Genomic DNA, 15,985 nt, shown 5'->3' with positions numbered 1-15,985 from the left:
AAAAAAAAAAAAAAAAAAAAAAAAGACACACATATCAACAGAACAGAGAGCCCAGATATAAACCCATGATTAGATGGTCAATTAATCTTCCAACAAAAGAGGCAAGAATATGCAACGGGAAAAATTCTCTTCAGCAAATGGTGCTGGGAAAACTGGGCAGTACATGCAAAAAAGATGAAACTGGACCACTTTTTCACACCATACACAAAAATAAACCGAAATGGATGAAGGACCTACATATGGGACCTAAAACCATAAAAATCCTAGAAGAGAGCACAAGCAGTAACTTTTCTGACACTGGCCATAGCAACATTTTTCTAGATTTGTCTCCTGAGGCAAGGGAAACAAAGGAACAATAAACTACTGGGATTATATAAACATAAAAAGCTTCTGTACAGCAGAAGAAACAATCACCAAAACTAAAAGACAATCTACTGAAGATATTTGTAAATAGCATATCCAATGAAGGGCTGGTATCCAAAATATATAAAGAACTTATACAGTTCAACACCAAAAAATAATCCAATTAAAAATGAGCAGAAGACATGAACAAACACTTCTCCAAAGAAGACATACAGATGGCTGACACAGGAAAAGATGTGCAACATCACTAATCATCAGGGAGATGCAAATGAAGAAACCACAATGTGATATCACCTTATACCTTTCAGAATGTCTTAAAGCACAAAAAATAAGAAATAACAAGTATTGGAGAGGAGGTGGAGAAAAAGCAACTCTTATGCACTGTTACAGTGATGCAAACTGATCCAGCCACTGTGGAAAAAAAGAATGGAGGTACCTCAAAACATTAAAATAGAATTACCATATAATCCAGTAATTCCACTACTGGATATTTACCCAAAGAATATGAAAACACTAATATGAAAAGATATATGCACCCTATGTTTACTGAAGCATTACATACAATACCAAATTATGTAAGCACCAATTGTCCATTGACAGATGAATGGATAGAGATGGTACGTGTGTGTGTGTGTGTGTGTGTATGTATTACTCAACCATAAAAAAGAATGAAATCTTGCTATTTGCAACAACATGGATAGACTGAGAGGGTATAATGTCAAGTGAAATAAGCAAGAGAAAGACAAATGCATATGATTTCACTCATGTAGAATTTAAGAAAGGAAACAAAGAAAAAAAGAGACAAACCAAAAAACAGACTCTTCACTATAGGGAACTGATAGTTACCAGACGGGGAGGTGGGTGGGGGATGGGTAAAACAGGTGATGGGGATTGAAGAGTACTCTTATCATGATGAGCAGTGAGCAATGTATAGAACTGAATCATTATATTGCACACCTGAAACTCATACACTATATGTTAATTATACTGGAATTAAAATAAGTTTTAAAATAAACTTAAAAAATGGGGCGACTGGGTGGCTCAGTCGGTTAAGCATCCAACTTTGGCTCAGGTCATGATCTCACAGTCTGTGGGTTCGAGCCCTACGTCAGCCCTGTGCTGACAGCTCAGAGCCTGGAGCCTGCTTCGGATTCTGTGTCTCCCTCTCTCTCTGCCCCTCCTCTGCTCACTCTTGTCTCTCTCCCTCAAAATAAAATAGACATGAAAAAAAATTTTTAAATAAACTTAAAAAATTAAAAGAGTATGCATATTTTTTTAAAAAGGACACATATATATGGAATATTACACAGCCACAAAAAGGGATGACATGCCATTTCAGACATGGACCTACAGGATATTATGCTAAGTAAAATAAGACAAAGAAAAACAAATACCATAAGTGGAATCTTAAGAAAAACACAATAAATGAATAAAGAAACAAAAAGCAGAATCAGACCTATAAATACAGGAAAAAAAAACTGATGGTTGCCAGAGGGGAGGGCTGGGCGGGGGGCTTGGGGAAAATGGATGAAGAGGCGAGGAAGAAACAGGCTTCCAGTTATGGAATGAGTTAAGTCATTGGAATAAAAGGGACAGCCTAAGGAATACAGTCAATGATGCTGCAAGGCAATATAACACTATGACAGATAGGAGCTACACTTGTAGTGAACACAGCATAATGAATATACTTGTCAAATCACTAGACTGTATGCCTGAAATTAATGTAACATTGTATGTCAACTATACTGAAATAAAAAATTAAAAACTAGAGTTAAATGTCTTTAAAAAAGGGGGGGGGCAAAGCCCCAAAAAGCAGCTACAGCATGCTACCTTTCATGTTAGAAAGAAGAGTATATAAGAAAATGTACAGGTATCGACTTACTTGTGTAAAAGAAATAGTCTGAAAAAAGAAATAGTCAATTCTGCTACACCACCATATATTCATCCCTAAAAACTTCCCCGCTATGCAAAATTGCATGATAAAAACCAAACAGTTTATGGGGCACATAGGGCACAAGACTCAAAAAACTTCTTCTATGATACACACACACAAAAGGTTAGGAACCTAATTAGAAAAAGCAGTAGCACAATTTTACACCTTAAATAGTTAAGAAATATAATATGATAAATGTATCACCTTACCTAGAAAAAGCCCTGAAGTGTGCTCGTGGAACGAACATCCGGAGGGCTGTAGCTCTGTGAATCAGTGTAAAGGGGGTGGGAGGCTCTAGCCCCAGGTGTTGATAGGTGTGGCTTCTCACACATGGGGTGAAGCAGGGAAACTCAGAGATGTCTGAGGTATGTGCGTTTTATGTATTCTTACCCAGCTCAGGTCAGCTGGGTGCAGTTTCTGGGTTGACCTAGACTTTCTCATGCATGAAACTGTCCATAAGAAAACACAAAATTCACATGAAGCTCAGACTGTTCTCCAAGATATCTCAATCACGTTGGTGCAAACTCAAAACAAGCATTATTTCGAAGCTAACTACACAGGAAGGACTAATCAGAAACTAATGAGATTGGTTTACCGACAGGTGGTAAGTGGGACCAGGCTAGAAAGGATGGGGGTGGGGGGAGGAGGTAGTAGAGTCTAGGGAGAGTGCCACTTCTGAGTTTATTTTTGGGTAGGTCTAACTCTTAGAACCCAGGTAATGTTTTACATACCAGCCCGCCCAATAAATAAACAATCAATATCAACCCGAATGTGAGCAGAACCCAAAATGGAAAACAAAGAGTAACAAATCAACCTAACAATATCCCAAATGAATATCATAATCACACTGAAGGAAGTGGGAAAGAAAGTAGCTAAGCCTAAGTAACTTTGGAAAGAAGTATTTTTGCTTTCTTTCATTTTAATTACAAATATTTGTTGATGGATTAATATAATTTTAAATAGGACAATAAGGCATAACCATGGACTTAAACAGTTCAAACACAAAAAGAGAGAAAAGCCATAAACAGGAACCTTAAACATTCAAGTCAAAGAGCTTCTGACGTACTGAATAGATAAGTATCAGACAGTTCTTCCCTTCTGTACGATTCCTATGTTACATCCCTTGATCACAAAACCAGAATGATTACTTGTTACAGAATTCCTCATTTATTTATACTTGAGCCATCCCACCTGGCTGCTCCTCTATTCCCCATTCCTCTCCTTTTCCTTTGCAGTGATGTTCTATAGCCATTTCCTTCCTAAGGAACTGTGTGCACATCTTCCCTCCGAAGCAAGGAAGCAAACAAGCTAGGAGTCACAGAAAGTTAGCCACAGGCAGATACATAAGGGAACAGACTTGGACATTAGTATGGCAACTGCCTAATTCAGTGAGGCCTAAACCCAGCTGACTTGGGCAAAGAAGCTGCTCTGGCTTGCTGAAACGTCTATAACGCCACGTCATATGGTGCCAGCAATGCCAGATCTCACATTTCTAGGAGGCTAATAGTGGTCTGCACAGGGTCAGGGGTAGTCAGTGTAACCAGGCAGCTAATGTGACAACACCATTATGTTGTCCAATGCTTTGGACTTCCACTGGGAGTGGACGATGGCTTCCCGTGTGATCATTTGCCAAGTACAAAAACCTTTAGGATCCGGAGGATGATCTCTCAATCTCCTGGACAGATAAATTAGGCACCTCTGTAACTCTAGCCCTTCTACTTGGAAATGTGAAAGGAAAAACATCTCAGGGCATGCACCACTGATGCATAAACTATGGAGCAGAGATGGGAATAAACGGGGCTTGTAGGGTGCCCTGCCTCCTTTCTAAAAAGCCATGAGAAGGTCTCCAAGCATATTGTCAGAGCAGCCATTCTGGCGCTGACAGTGCCCCAAAGCTGAGCAAACATGCAGGCATATGGCTATTTTCTGAAGAACAAGAGAAGCCGCATATAGGTACCCTCTGTGTGGAGAATCAGAGGCCAGACACTGAGTGACCTGAGCAAGCCCCCTAGAAGACTGGGCTTGACACCTTTCAGCTTTTAAGAGGAACATCTGCATGACAGAGCAGAGTGCTGGGGATCACGAGATGGTCAAGTTTCCTGACAGAAGTGTTGATTCCCAAAAAGTTCCCGACGATACATCCCAGAGGCTCATTTAGGAGCAAAGGCAGATAAAACTGCCAGACCATAGAACGACCTTGTCAAGTTAGATACATATTTAACAGGCATGACTTGGAGTGCCAGGTAAAACAGAGGCAACTCAGAGCCATAATAAAAAGCAGAAGACTGAAAGATCAAGTGAATGGTGTGCTGGGTGACAGAGAGGCAGGAAGCAGAGGGCGTAAGGAAAAGGCTGCAGGCGCACGCTGACGCCCAGGTGAAGGTGCACCCCGTGAAAGCTTGCTTGGCCCGTTCTTGGCAGGAGGGGCCTGTGGCATCTGGCAGTAAAACTGGGGGTGAGGGGGATGATAGTTCCACATGGGGAAGCCGTGAATGGATACTGAAGAGAAACGGTGGGTGTGCCATTCTGTAATGCCCTGTGTACACCAAAGGCAGGTTTGTGTTAGCAGAGCACACGTGGGGTCTTCACACAACAGTGTGTTATCTTGGGAGGAAAGAGATGCTAGGATAGAGGTGGGGCTGGGAGATAGGAGGACTCTCAAGTTCCAGTTTTTAAATACTAGAAGGCAAGGAACAGTTTGGTCTCAGCCTTTTAGTCAAGAAATTGGATGCTCACTTTCCTGTTATATGCCCACCTTCTCCAAAACCTTAACAAGTTTCACGAAAGATATGGCATCACCCACATCCTCATCAGCCTCCGGGATGGTCGCGTGATGCTGCCTCAGTTGCTCGTGTGAGATAATCATTCCAACCATCATGCGTAGCATCTGGGACAGCTTATTGCAGGAGAGCTTGCCATCTTTATTCAAATCATAGAGCTGAAAAGCAAACTGTAGTACGTTGCTTCAGCTCTTCTGTGGTTCTGGTCCATTCTTACCTTCGCTCTTTGCACTATATTCAGTGGATTGGAAATGAGCCAAGGTTTTTATGAATCATTGGAAGTTGACCTGGTCTTCCCCCTCTGGAAAGAAGGTACCAGTGGGCCAGTCCCCCGGGAGGGTGGATGACAAGTCCTGGGAAAATTTCCAGGGCCCTGTTCTCGCCTTTGTCCAGGCTGGTGACCCTGCTATAGAGGTGGGTGGTCTGACTGTGGGAAAAGCTGGCTTACTTGAACTCCTCCAGTTCTTCCATCCCCAGTAATGTGGAGGCATGAGCCCCATCCCCAGACGGGGGTGTCTGTAAGAGCAGCCGCACCTGAGGCAACAGGGTAAGGACAAGAGGAGCTGTACACAAATGGTGTACTCTAGTTGGCAAATTTGTTCTTCACAAGAGAATGAGCTAGAAATTCTGAAACTATGTGGATAATAGGACTAAGCAAATAGGTTGTGGATAATTATCGTCAGTTGGTCACTGTTAGGGAAAGGAGTTACAAATAAGGAAAGGGAAAGTCTACAACGAATCCTTTGGTATTGGATTACATCTAAAATATCAGTATAAAGTCATAATATGTTCTCAAACTGAGAGGGGTATAGACATGTATAAGCAGATGGATAGGCATAAAATAAGTATGTGCATATGTGCATGTATGAGTATACAAACATATTTCTTAGCTCTGTCATCTGAGACAGCCTTAGAAGCAATGATACTCGGATAACACTGAGCACATCTACTGCCCAGATCTTCTTTCTAAACACCATTCTCTAAAAAAAATAAACCAGGGATCCTTGGAGAAATTATTTATTGAAGGGCTGGGCAAGGGCTAATATATAAGATGAGCCTAGACTATCTTAAGATGTTTAAAAGAGAGTCCTCAAAAAATAATAGGAGGCCTGTCAAAAAGGCACAGAAGCCAACTCGAATGAGCTCACAATGTCTAAATCTGGGACCCCTGGAGCACTAAGATAATGATAGTAATGGATTATAACACAGAATAAAATGAATATCCATGAGTCTATAGTGACAAAAGTAAATTGGGATAAATGCATACATTTATGGGAGTGAGGTATCTCTTCATTACAGAAGAGTTCTAATTAATAAATATAGAAGTATTGATAAATTTTAAAATCACCATTGGCCAAATATGAAAGTAATGATTTTACAGGGAAAAATCACTGATGAAAGCTAAAATTAGTTGGGTGAAATTATGTTGAGAAATAGGATGTTTGCATAGTCTCAAAGTTTCTCCCCACAAGATACTTGATTACAAACAGAAAATAGTAACTTTAGCTGCAGAAAGCTGACAGACACCATCTTAACCAAGTGATCCAAAGTAACATCACCAGTAATAGGGCACAGCTATATATGAACCTCCTGATAGAATACAGTGAGCTGACACTTCTGTGGGATTCTTGACAAAAATGTATAACCACAATCTAATCATAAGAAAATGTCAGACAATCCTAAATTGAGGAACATTCTAGAAAACCATTGGCCAGTACTCTCCCAAGGTGTCAAGGTCACTGAAAACAAAGATTTAAAGGATTACCACAAATTGAAGGACACTAGGGAGATCTTGACAGCTAAATGCAACGTGGGATCTTGGACCAGAACAAGAACAAGGACAGTAGTGGGAAAACTGGCAAAAGCCAAATAAGGTTAATAGATTAGTAAATAATATTTATCAGTGTTAATTTCCTGCTTTCAATAAATGTGGTATGATTATGTAAGATGTTAACATTAGGAAAAGCTGGATAAAGAGCATAAGGGAGGGGCGCCTGTGTGGCCCAGTTGGTTAAGCGTCCGACTTTGGCTTAGGTCATGATCTCACAGTTTGTGAGTATGAGCCAAACATTGGGCTCTGTGCTGACAGCTCGGAGCCTGGAGGCTGCTTCAGATTCTGTGTCTCCCTCTCTCTCTGCCCCTCCCCTGCTCATGCTCTGTCTCTCTCTCAAAAATAAACATTAAAAAAAAAGAGTATATGGGAATGGGAATCCTCTCTTATTAATTTTGCAACTTCTCTTTAAGTATTCAATTATTTCAAAATAAAAAATAAATATATATCTATATATGTATGTGTATATGCACATACACCCAGTCATAAATATTACACAGTTACTGGGTTGGAACTTATGCCCCAGTGCCTATGACAGATATATGGCTTCTCAAGAAAGTAAGATCAACCAGGACATGCTTAGTTCATAATTTCTTTAAATAGCAAAATTCAGGGGTGTCTGGGTGACTAAGCAGTTGAGTGCCCAACTCTTGATTTTGGCTCAGGTCATGATCCCAGGATTGTGGGATCAAGCCCCACATCAAGCTCCATGCTGAGTGTGGAGCCTGCTTAAGATTCTGCCCCTCTCCCCAGCTCATTCTCTCTCTCTCTCTCTTTTAAACAAACAAACAAACAAACATAGATAGCAAAATTCAGAAGACCAAAGAGAATCGAATCTAAGATAATTAGAAGCTGCTGTGGTATGTGACACCCTGGCCCCCAGGGCACCCTCGTGGCACAGATTCCCATTTCAGAGTGTGGAGACAGTCGGCCATAGCGGTGCGCCCCCATCTTCTGCTGAATGGGATGTCCAGCTCATCTGTCCTCATCAGTAAGGTCCCTTCGTCCAGGCCTAGATGTGCCAATACTTGAGACCTTCATCTGCTCTTCCCCTGTGCAAGCTTAAGCCAGGCATTATCAATAGATCACAAAACTCTTTCCCATGTAGACCAGACAGCTGCTACTGATCGGGGTTGGCACTTGAGCTGAAATATCTCCTATCACTGCATTCAGCTTGCAGTCAGGTCCATGGGGACCCTTGGAGTCTAAGTCCCTGCTTAGATGCTGATGTCTAGACAGACAGGCATGGAAATCATCCTTCGTCAAATGTGGTAAGAGACTCCAGCAATCTCACCAAGTGTCCCTCTCCAAGCTTCATCAGTGATCCAGGGGTAGAATATCTAATGGTCTCTGCGGTAGCAGATGACAAAGCTTGACATGAGATGGAGCCTTATGGCAAAATCTGATCAGGTTCCTGGGGAACACTGAGGCCTAAGTCCTTATCAACAGGATTGACAGTTAACTCCTTCCAACATATTGTGTTCATATTTAGACTCTTTGTCAGACTTCATAAAATTAGCCTGGGAAGAACATCAGGGATTCTTTGTCATTTCATTGCATGATAGTAGTTTTCTAACTTATTACACCGTGGCATCCAGGGATTTTACAAGAAAATTCTGTCAAATCATACTTTTCTGTTTACCAAGGAGGTACATCTGAAGGATAGGGCACATTCCAAGAGCTTTACTGGGAAGTAAATGAAGGAGATCGTTCAAACTAGGACTCAGACCTCTTTGGTCATAGTCCAGATATAAACAATGACCATGTTCACTCTTTCATTTTCTGTCAAGAAGAAGAAAACAGGTCTTATGAGAAAGCAGCTTCTGAGAAAAACTAAACCGGCTTACAGAAGAATTAGAAGACTGGGAGTGGAATTCCAAGCCAAGCAAGGGTTAAAGACTAGAGCTGGGCAGGAGGGACATTTCAACAGTATTTGACCTGCCTGGAATAAAGAGCTTCTCACTGCCTCACTCTGTCTCCCATCCCCAGCTATGTCTTCTCTCATCCAGCCTCTCCCTTCCTTCCCTTTCTCCATGAGTCCTCGTTAGAGGTTTCTGATAACTCTCTTGGCTTATAAGATTGGGACTGACAAATGCTGACCAAGCCTTTCCTTCTGTAAAAGAATTACACATACCAGGTCACCTGGGTGGCTCAGTTGGTTAAGTGTCCAACTTTGGCTCAGATCATGATCTCATGGATCACGAGTTCAAGCCCCACAATGGGCTATCTGCTGTTAGCACAGAGCCTGCTCCGGATCCTCTGTCCCCCTCTCTCTCGGCCCCCTCCTCTGCTCGTGTGCACTCTCTCTCAAAAATAAATAAACATTTAAAAAAAGGAAAGAATTACACATACCACAATGTCCTAGACAGGTTATGTTTTGTTTTTATAAAATATCTTCATATTTTTCTCTCAGAAATATTCTTTTGTTTTATGCCCTGTCTCAAAATGGTTCTGTCCACCTAAATTAAGTCTCTCTCTTGCTTCAGTTTAAGTGTTTTCCTTTATCTCACCCAGTTTGCTCCTTTAAGCCAATTAAGAAAAATTCTAACATTTGTATGAGAATATTTGACATAAAAATTCTTCCCTAATCTGAAACCTTCAATTCCTCCATTCTGCCTAAAGCAATAAGTTCAGATCCTTAGTCTGACTCTCCATCCTCTGTACAGTATGGTCCTAACTCGCCTTTCCAGATGGATTTCCCACAAATCCTTTGCAAAGACCCTAGACCTCAGCCAAACCAAACCACATGTGCTTCTTGAGATGCTATCCTGCACTCTCCAAACAGTATCTCCACTTGGAATGCCCTCTCTCCCATCATGGCCTCTTTCCTGTTCCTTCATTTTGAAAAACTTAACTGATATAAAAATTAGAGACATAATCTCTGCCATGCAGAGTACATGGACACTAAAGACAATCATATGTTATCAAGTACAACTGGTGTGTGGTGTTAGGATGGAACTGGGTGTTAGGATTAAACTTCATGATAAAGGAATTGAAAAGGCCTTGAAGGATGGGGTAGAATTTTGATATGAATGCTGGGAGGAGACAGATTATGGGCTGAGGAAACCATGAGAGCAAGCTCACACAGGCAGGAGAAGATGAAGTACATGTACATAAATTCAAATACTTTGGTTTGGCTGCAATAGGCCAGATCGTGATAGATCTTGAAGGACCCTGAATGTCAGACTAAAAAGTATAAATCTATTCCATAGACCTAGGAAATTACTGAAGAGTTCTGAGCACAGAAATGACATGCTCAGAGAGAGCAGTGCTTTATGAAGATATTAGGCTGTGCATGTATAGGATTAACTTCCTCAATTTCTAGAGGTTCCTTCTTGGTATAGTAGGGAGAGAGGAGCCTGACATTAGTTTCAAATCTAAGATCACAGGAATGGTGATTCCTATCACAGTCTCCATTTAATTCAGGTGTCTGGTCTTGCAAAACGTAGACAGATCTTGGAGACTGGCTATAAGTAGCCTGTGACTTTACTTGTAGCTGTTGTTCGATACAGTACAGTATTTTTCTTGGAGCAAATCACAGCACCTAGGGCGTGGAACTATACAGCTACTGGCCCCAGCAAATAAATACTTTTTCCCTCTACACCTATGTTCGAGAATCACCAGAAGCAGTTTGCTTTTGAGACATTAGTNTTTAGATGCCTTAGACACAAGTAAGCCAGGGGTGAAAGCCTGGTACCACATACTTGACCAGCCAGGAAAAGAGAATCCACACCAGTTATTTTAACAGAGAGAATTCAGTATAAGGAAGGTACTATAAAACAGACACAACACATGGGAAACCGAGGCAATACAAAGATAGTAACTGCAGAAAGGAGCTCACGCTCCTAGAGCAGAACCTAACAGGGAGCAGCTGGTGGAGAAGAAAGGTTATCTGCAGGGTCCCAGCATCACAGAGCAGAGTTATGGAGGAAGAGATTTGCAGTTGACAGACAACAGCATAAAAGGCAGCACAATAGCTAATGAAAGTATTAGCTAATGAAAGTATTAGCCAATGAGTGCAGTTAACAGCAAATACTGTGAGAAGTAAAGAAAATTCCTTAGTGTTGGAATTCCTTCTTTCTTTTGAAAACATTAGCCTGGCTGTGGAACAGCTAAGAAAATTACTTGTTTGTACACATCATTACCGACTATTCTCAGGTTCACATTTTCTTGCATGCCTGAGACACTTCACTGTTCCAAGTCTAAGCAGACAATGGAATACTACTCACAATAAAAAGGAATGAATTACTGATAGGCATAACAACTTGGATGGATCTCAAAGGCATTATGCTGAGTGAAAGAAGCCAGGCTCAAAAGGTATGATTTCATTTATATGACGCTTTCAAAACGACAAAACCGTAGTGAAGGAGAACAGATTCTTGGCTGCCAGGGACTAAGAGCTGGGTGACACTGTGACTCTAAAGGGATAGCACAAGGGACCTTTTTGAAGTAATGGAAATGTTCTGACTCCTGAATGTGGGAGGGCTACGTGAGTCTGTGCACGTGGTAACACTCATGGAGCGATATTAAAAAAGGAGTCAATTTATAAAAGTGGGGGGAGGACAGGGAAAACAGTAAAGGTGGAACATGCATGGCATGTGCGTTGAGAAAGTTTTATCTTTTTATTGTTTTAATTTGCCGGGATAAGGTCACGCATGACCCTACTGAGCTCTTGCAACACTTGGCATGAGTTACAAGGCTAAGGTGTCGGTCGGAGCGAGACCAAATGCACAGCACGTCCTCGTTACCGCACACCTCAGAGCGCCCCGCTGACAGCGAGGCAGGAGGAGGGCGCAGGAGGGTTCTCCCTGCACCCCTGGGCCACTGCGGGTGAGGGGATTTGCGCCCTCGGCAGCAGTTCAAAGCCTCCTTCTTCCCTCCGCTTCAAAGCCTGGCCTGCCTTTTCCCCACTCATGTCTTTTATTTGGTGCTAGCCGCCTTTGAGGACTGACGCTGAATGGCCCTTGGCAGTGACCCCACTAACTGGCAAAGCTGGCCGCAGGGGATGAATAAGACTCTCACTGGCGTCAACATCACAGTGATCGTGGTCCAGTGGGCCTTGTTTTGTGTTCTCCCTGACAGTCCAGAGCAAGTCCTAGGAATAAATGAGCAGCAGCAGGAAGTGTTCTCCCTCCCAGCCTCCCTGGAGCCCTCTTTTCCATTCACGTGGGGACTACCTTCCGCACATGCTTCAAAGTAGAATTTTGTTATGCTTGGCACGTTTAAATTGCTTCATTAATAGAACACCATTAAACAAAATGTTCCTGAACTTTAAAATACATAAAATCATTTTTGCATTCTATCACCCTAAGAATTTTCATTCAGTTCCAGCTGAGATCAAAAGGAGAGAGAGATTCTTTGTGGTTACATGCTGTCTTTCAAAAGCCTCTCTTTGGGTGAAAACTTCACCATTGCCACTGCGTTCAAGTTCTGCTCACTAGACACCGATCTCGTACCCAAGATGTCTATCAGACTGTCAACAAGATGAGATTCAAAAGTGAATGAGCACATACTCTTTTGTGTCTGGCTTTTTTCATCCCACATACTTTTTTGAGGTCAATGTTGTATGTTATCAATACTGTATTCTTTTTTTTTTTTATTCCTGGGTAGTGCTACATTCATTATATGAATACAGCAGTCCCAGTTTGTTTACCTATTCTGTTGTTGGTAGACATTTGAGGTGTTTCTAGTTGTGAGGGTTTTTTAGGGGGGGCACTTTGTGAATAAAGTTGCTATAAATTTTTGTGTGCAAGGCTTTTTGTGGACATACTCATGCTTCTTGCCTCCATATACCTAAGATGGGATTAAAGGGTAGACACATGTCAGGTTTGTTAGATACTGCCAGTCTCTGAAGTGGCTATACCATTTTACACTCCCCTCATCAATTTACGAGACCTCTAGTTGCTTTCCATCTTTGTCAACACTTGGTGTTATTGGTCTTTTTAATTTTAGCCCCTCTGATATACAGCAGTATGTGCTTGTGGCTTTCATTTGAATTTTCCTGATGAGAAATGATGTTGAGGGCCCTTGCATATGCTTATTGGCCTTTTGTATATTTCCTTTTGCAAAGTGGTTCTCAGGGGAAGTGAGGAAGTGGTGGTGGCAGTATCCACCAGAGAAGAGAAATAAAGTTGTGGTTTGGAAAAGCAGAATTATCAGTGATAAGGCCATTTTCCCCAGTCCTGAATATTTATGCATTTTGCTGTTGTAAATAGACAGTAATGTGTAAAGCGGTTCAAAGAAGAACCTAGTAGGCACTTGCTCCCAAATATCTCCCTCCTGGCCCACAACCACTGTCCAGAATTCTTCTTCAAAGATGTGTTCCTTCGGGCTTTTCACTAGGAGTTCTCAGCACGTTACCGTGAACACACCTGTGGGCGCCTGTCTAGCTACACAGCTGGCTGGGAGCATGGAGTGAGGGTCTGGGCACTTAGGGGTGCTGCATTCAGGCCCTTTGGGGAAGCACAAAGGCCCTTGCTGCCCGGGAGTGAGTGGTGACAACGGTCGCACCAGGAAAGGGAAGAAAGGCTTAGGACAGAGAAAGCACAGAATGTGCCCTAAACTTTCACTTTACTTCGTTTTCCCAAGTGGAGGGAAAGGGAAGAAGCACAGTATGAGTCAAAACTGAGGTCATTAAGCATGTCTGGAAGAGCACAATGCCAGCCAATAGGAGACTGTGGGGCACCGTCATGGAGTAAAAGTGCCATGTAACTGTAGCACTAAGGGTGCTATGTGAAGGAGGTGTTCCTTCAAGCCCTCTAGAAAGATCAAGGAACTTCATGTTTATGTGCACCACATGCACACACTCCAGGAAAGAAAAATCTGAGGCAGACAAGGTCCCCTCCATCTCACAAACAGGCTCTAAGCTGTGGATAAATGCAGGGACCTGGTCTAAGGACAAGTAAGTCCCAGACTCGAATGAAAATAAGATTCCAGATCACCCCACTAGGAACCCATGTGGCTTGCAATGAACAACTTCACTCTAAAGTTTTATTCCCATATTCAAATGTACCACAACATCCATTCTCTAGTAAATATTTCTCCTGTTTAAGACGGCATGACAGTAATAAATCAGCTCTGAAAGTCAGCTGCTATAAATGCCATGTGTTATCAGTTAGATCACAAACCAGAGCCAAATTTTCAAAACATTTCCTGCTGAAATACCCACAACATTTTAACAGATGTCTTTTGGAGAGTTTGGAAGCACAATAAGCTCCCATCAGCATAGAAAACAAAACCCAAAATAAAGTAAAATGTGGAGGGATTGTATTTTTCTTTGGGCAGGAAGAGAAAGGTTGGGGGGAAATCTTGAGATCTTTGGAGAAATGCTTGTTCACAGCCACAAAAGAAATTAATAATGTCCATTATTTCCTGCTCTGAACACTGACCGAAAAGATGTAACTCTAGCTTCCATTGAGGCAGTTTCCTGGGCAGGTAGAGGAAGGATCTGAGGGTGAAAATTATGGGGCCAGCAGGGACAGAAATGGGATGAAAGCATCAAAAAAGCATCTTCTGTCAGGGACAAGATGGGCAAGACCAGTGGTGGCTGATTCTAAAATGGTGCATCTGGAAGGCTAAGCCCTCTCAAAAATCAGTGGTAGGAGGGCCAGAATGGGAACCTGGAAAAGGAAGGAGAAAGTCTTATGTGTGTGTTTTTCTTCAACATTTTTTATGAAAAAAAATTTGAAAGTACGGAAAAGTCAAAAGAACTCTGCAGTGAACACGCATGTTCCCATTAGAGGGACATCATTTTTTCATGTGACAGTTTGTTTCCACTGGGGCTGATTTTGACCTTTGAAGAAATGCCCCTGAATGAATGAGTGAGTGATCTAACAATCTTCCCACACGTTGATTCTTGGGGAGCCTAGGTTCTTCCCTGCTCCTCCTATGCAGAGTGATCATTTCAAAAGCAGGAGGCCCTACGGGTCTGCTTCTGTCCACTATTGTTTTGGATGCCCCTCGCTCATGCTGTCTGGTCTCCTCTTGCCTTGTTATCTTTGACTCTGTGCTGAATGCTATACTGAAAAATTATATGTGGAAATAATTTAATATTATCTCTTTTGAGAGGATTTCTGCTTGCTTATGCCAGGCACACGGGGACGCTAGCTAGCAGTCCAACAAATTTTATTTATGCATTACCAACGCAGGAGGAATACAGTTATGAACAAGAAATGGTTTCTGCCCTTACAAGTCTTACTAAGAATCAACAATAGAATTCATTCAACAAGAGCCTTTAAAGGATAATTTAATTCATACCAGTTTGACCAGCAGGCAGCTTTTCCTCACCTTATGCATTAGCACCCATTAAGGAGAGGCGTGCTGGGCCACGTGGAGATGCACTGAAGGAGCAGTTTTCTTTCAGTTTTCTTTCTTAGATAATTGAGAAGAAAATTCTATGAAATGATTAGTGCATTCACCATATAAAAATCTAATCAGAAATCACCAGAACACTCTCACTTCCTTTGACCAAACACCTAGGAAAAAGAATGCTTTAAAACACTACCCTTAAGTGTTAAATGGAAACCAACTTGACAATAAACTATTTAAAAAAAAAAAAAAAACCANCTTCCCCAAAGCAGTTACTGAATTCACGACAGAAATAAAACAAAAGTCCATTTGAATCTTATAAACTTAAATATTCTAAACCAACAGGCCATCTGCAGGAACTCGAGTGCTTTGGTTGGGTGGTGGAACCAAAGAACAAAGTCCTTCCACACACAAACCCAAGAGTACCTCGTTTCAGCCCTCACAAGCTGGAAATTGGAGGTTCTGTCAAAATAGTGGAGAGGCCAATTAGCTGAGAAGAAATCTTCTGTAGAGTGTAACCTACAGAGACCCTGACTTCATGACAGTGACCAAAACAGAATGGTCTGAGCTCTCTCTGGACTTGCCATCCTTAGTCATTTCCAGATGTTACCTCGTGATTATTTAATGGGATGGAGGGGTTTCTCAAACTGATGAAAAAATAAAAACCACTCCTCATCCCTCACTCCTGGAAAAATTACTTGACAGGAGAGCTGACTTGGAAGACTGAAGGCAAACTACCAAAATTAACATATTAATATTAACATCGCTAAT

At 41.8% G+C, this 15,985-nt stretch overlaps 1 protein-coding gene and 1 pseudogene across 1 annotated transcript in view; one reads left to right on the top strand and one right to left on the bottom strand.

Annotated features, from left to right (window-relative positions):
* NHS (NHS actin remodeling regulator) overlaps positions 1-15,985 on the top strand; it is an 86,925-nt gene that overhangs the window by 50,410 nt on the left and 20,530 nt on the right.
* LOC144229608 (calcineurin B homologous protein 1 pseudogene) lies at positions 5,013-8,672 on the bottom strand (annotated as a pseudogene).

The sequence above is a fragment of the Crocuta crocuta genome, unplaced genomic scaffold, assembly GCF_008692635.1.
Source record: "Crocuta crocuta isolate KB4526 unplaced genomic scaffold, BGI_CrCroc_1.0 scaffold657, whole genome shotgun sequence".
NCBI classification, from domain to species: domain Eukaryota; kingdom Metazoa; phylum Chordata; class Mammalia; order Carnivora; family Hyaenidae; genus Crocuta; species Crocuta crocuta.
This window is presented reverse-complemented; position numbering and strand designations above follow the sequence as displayed.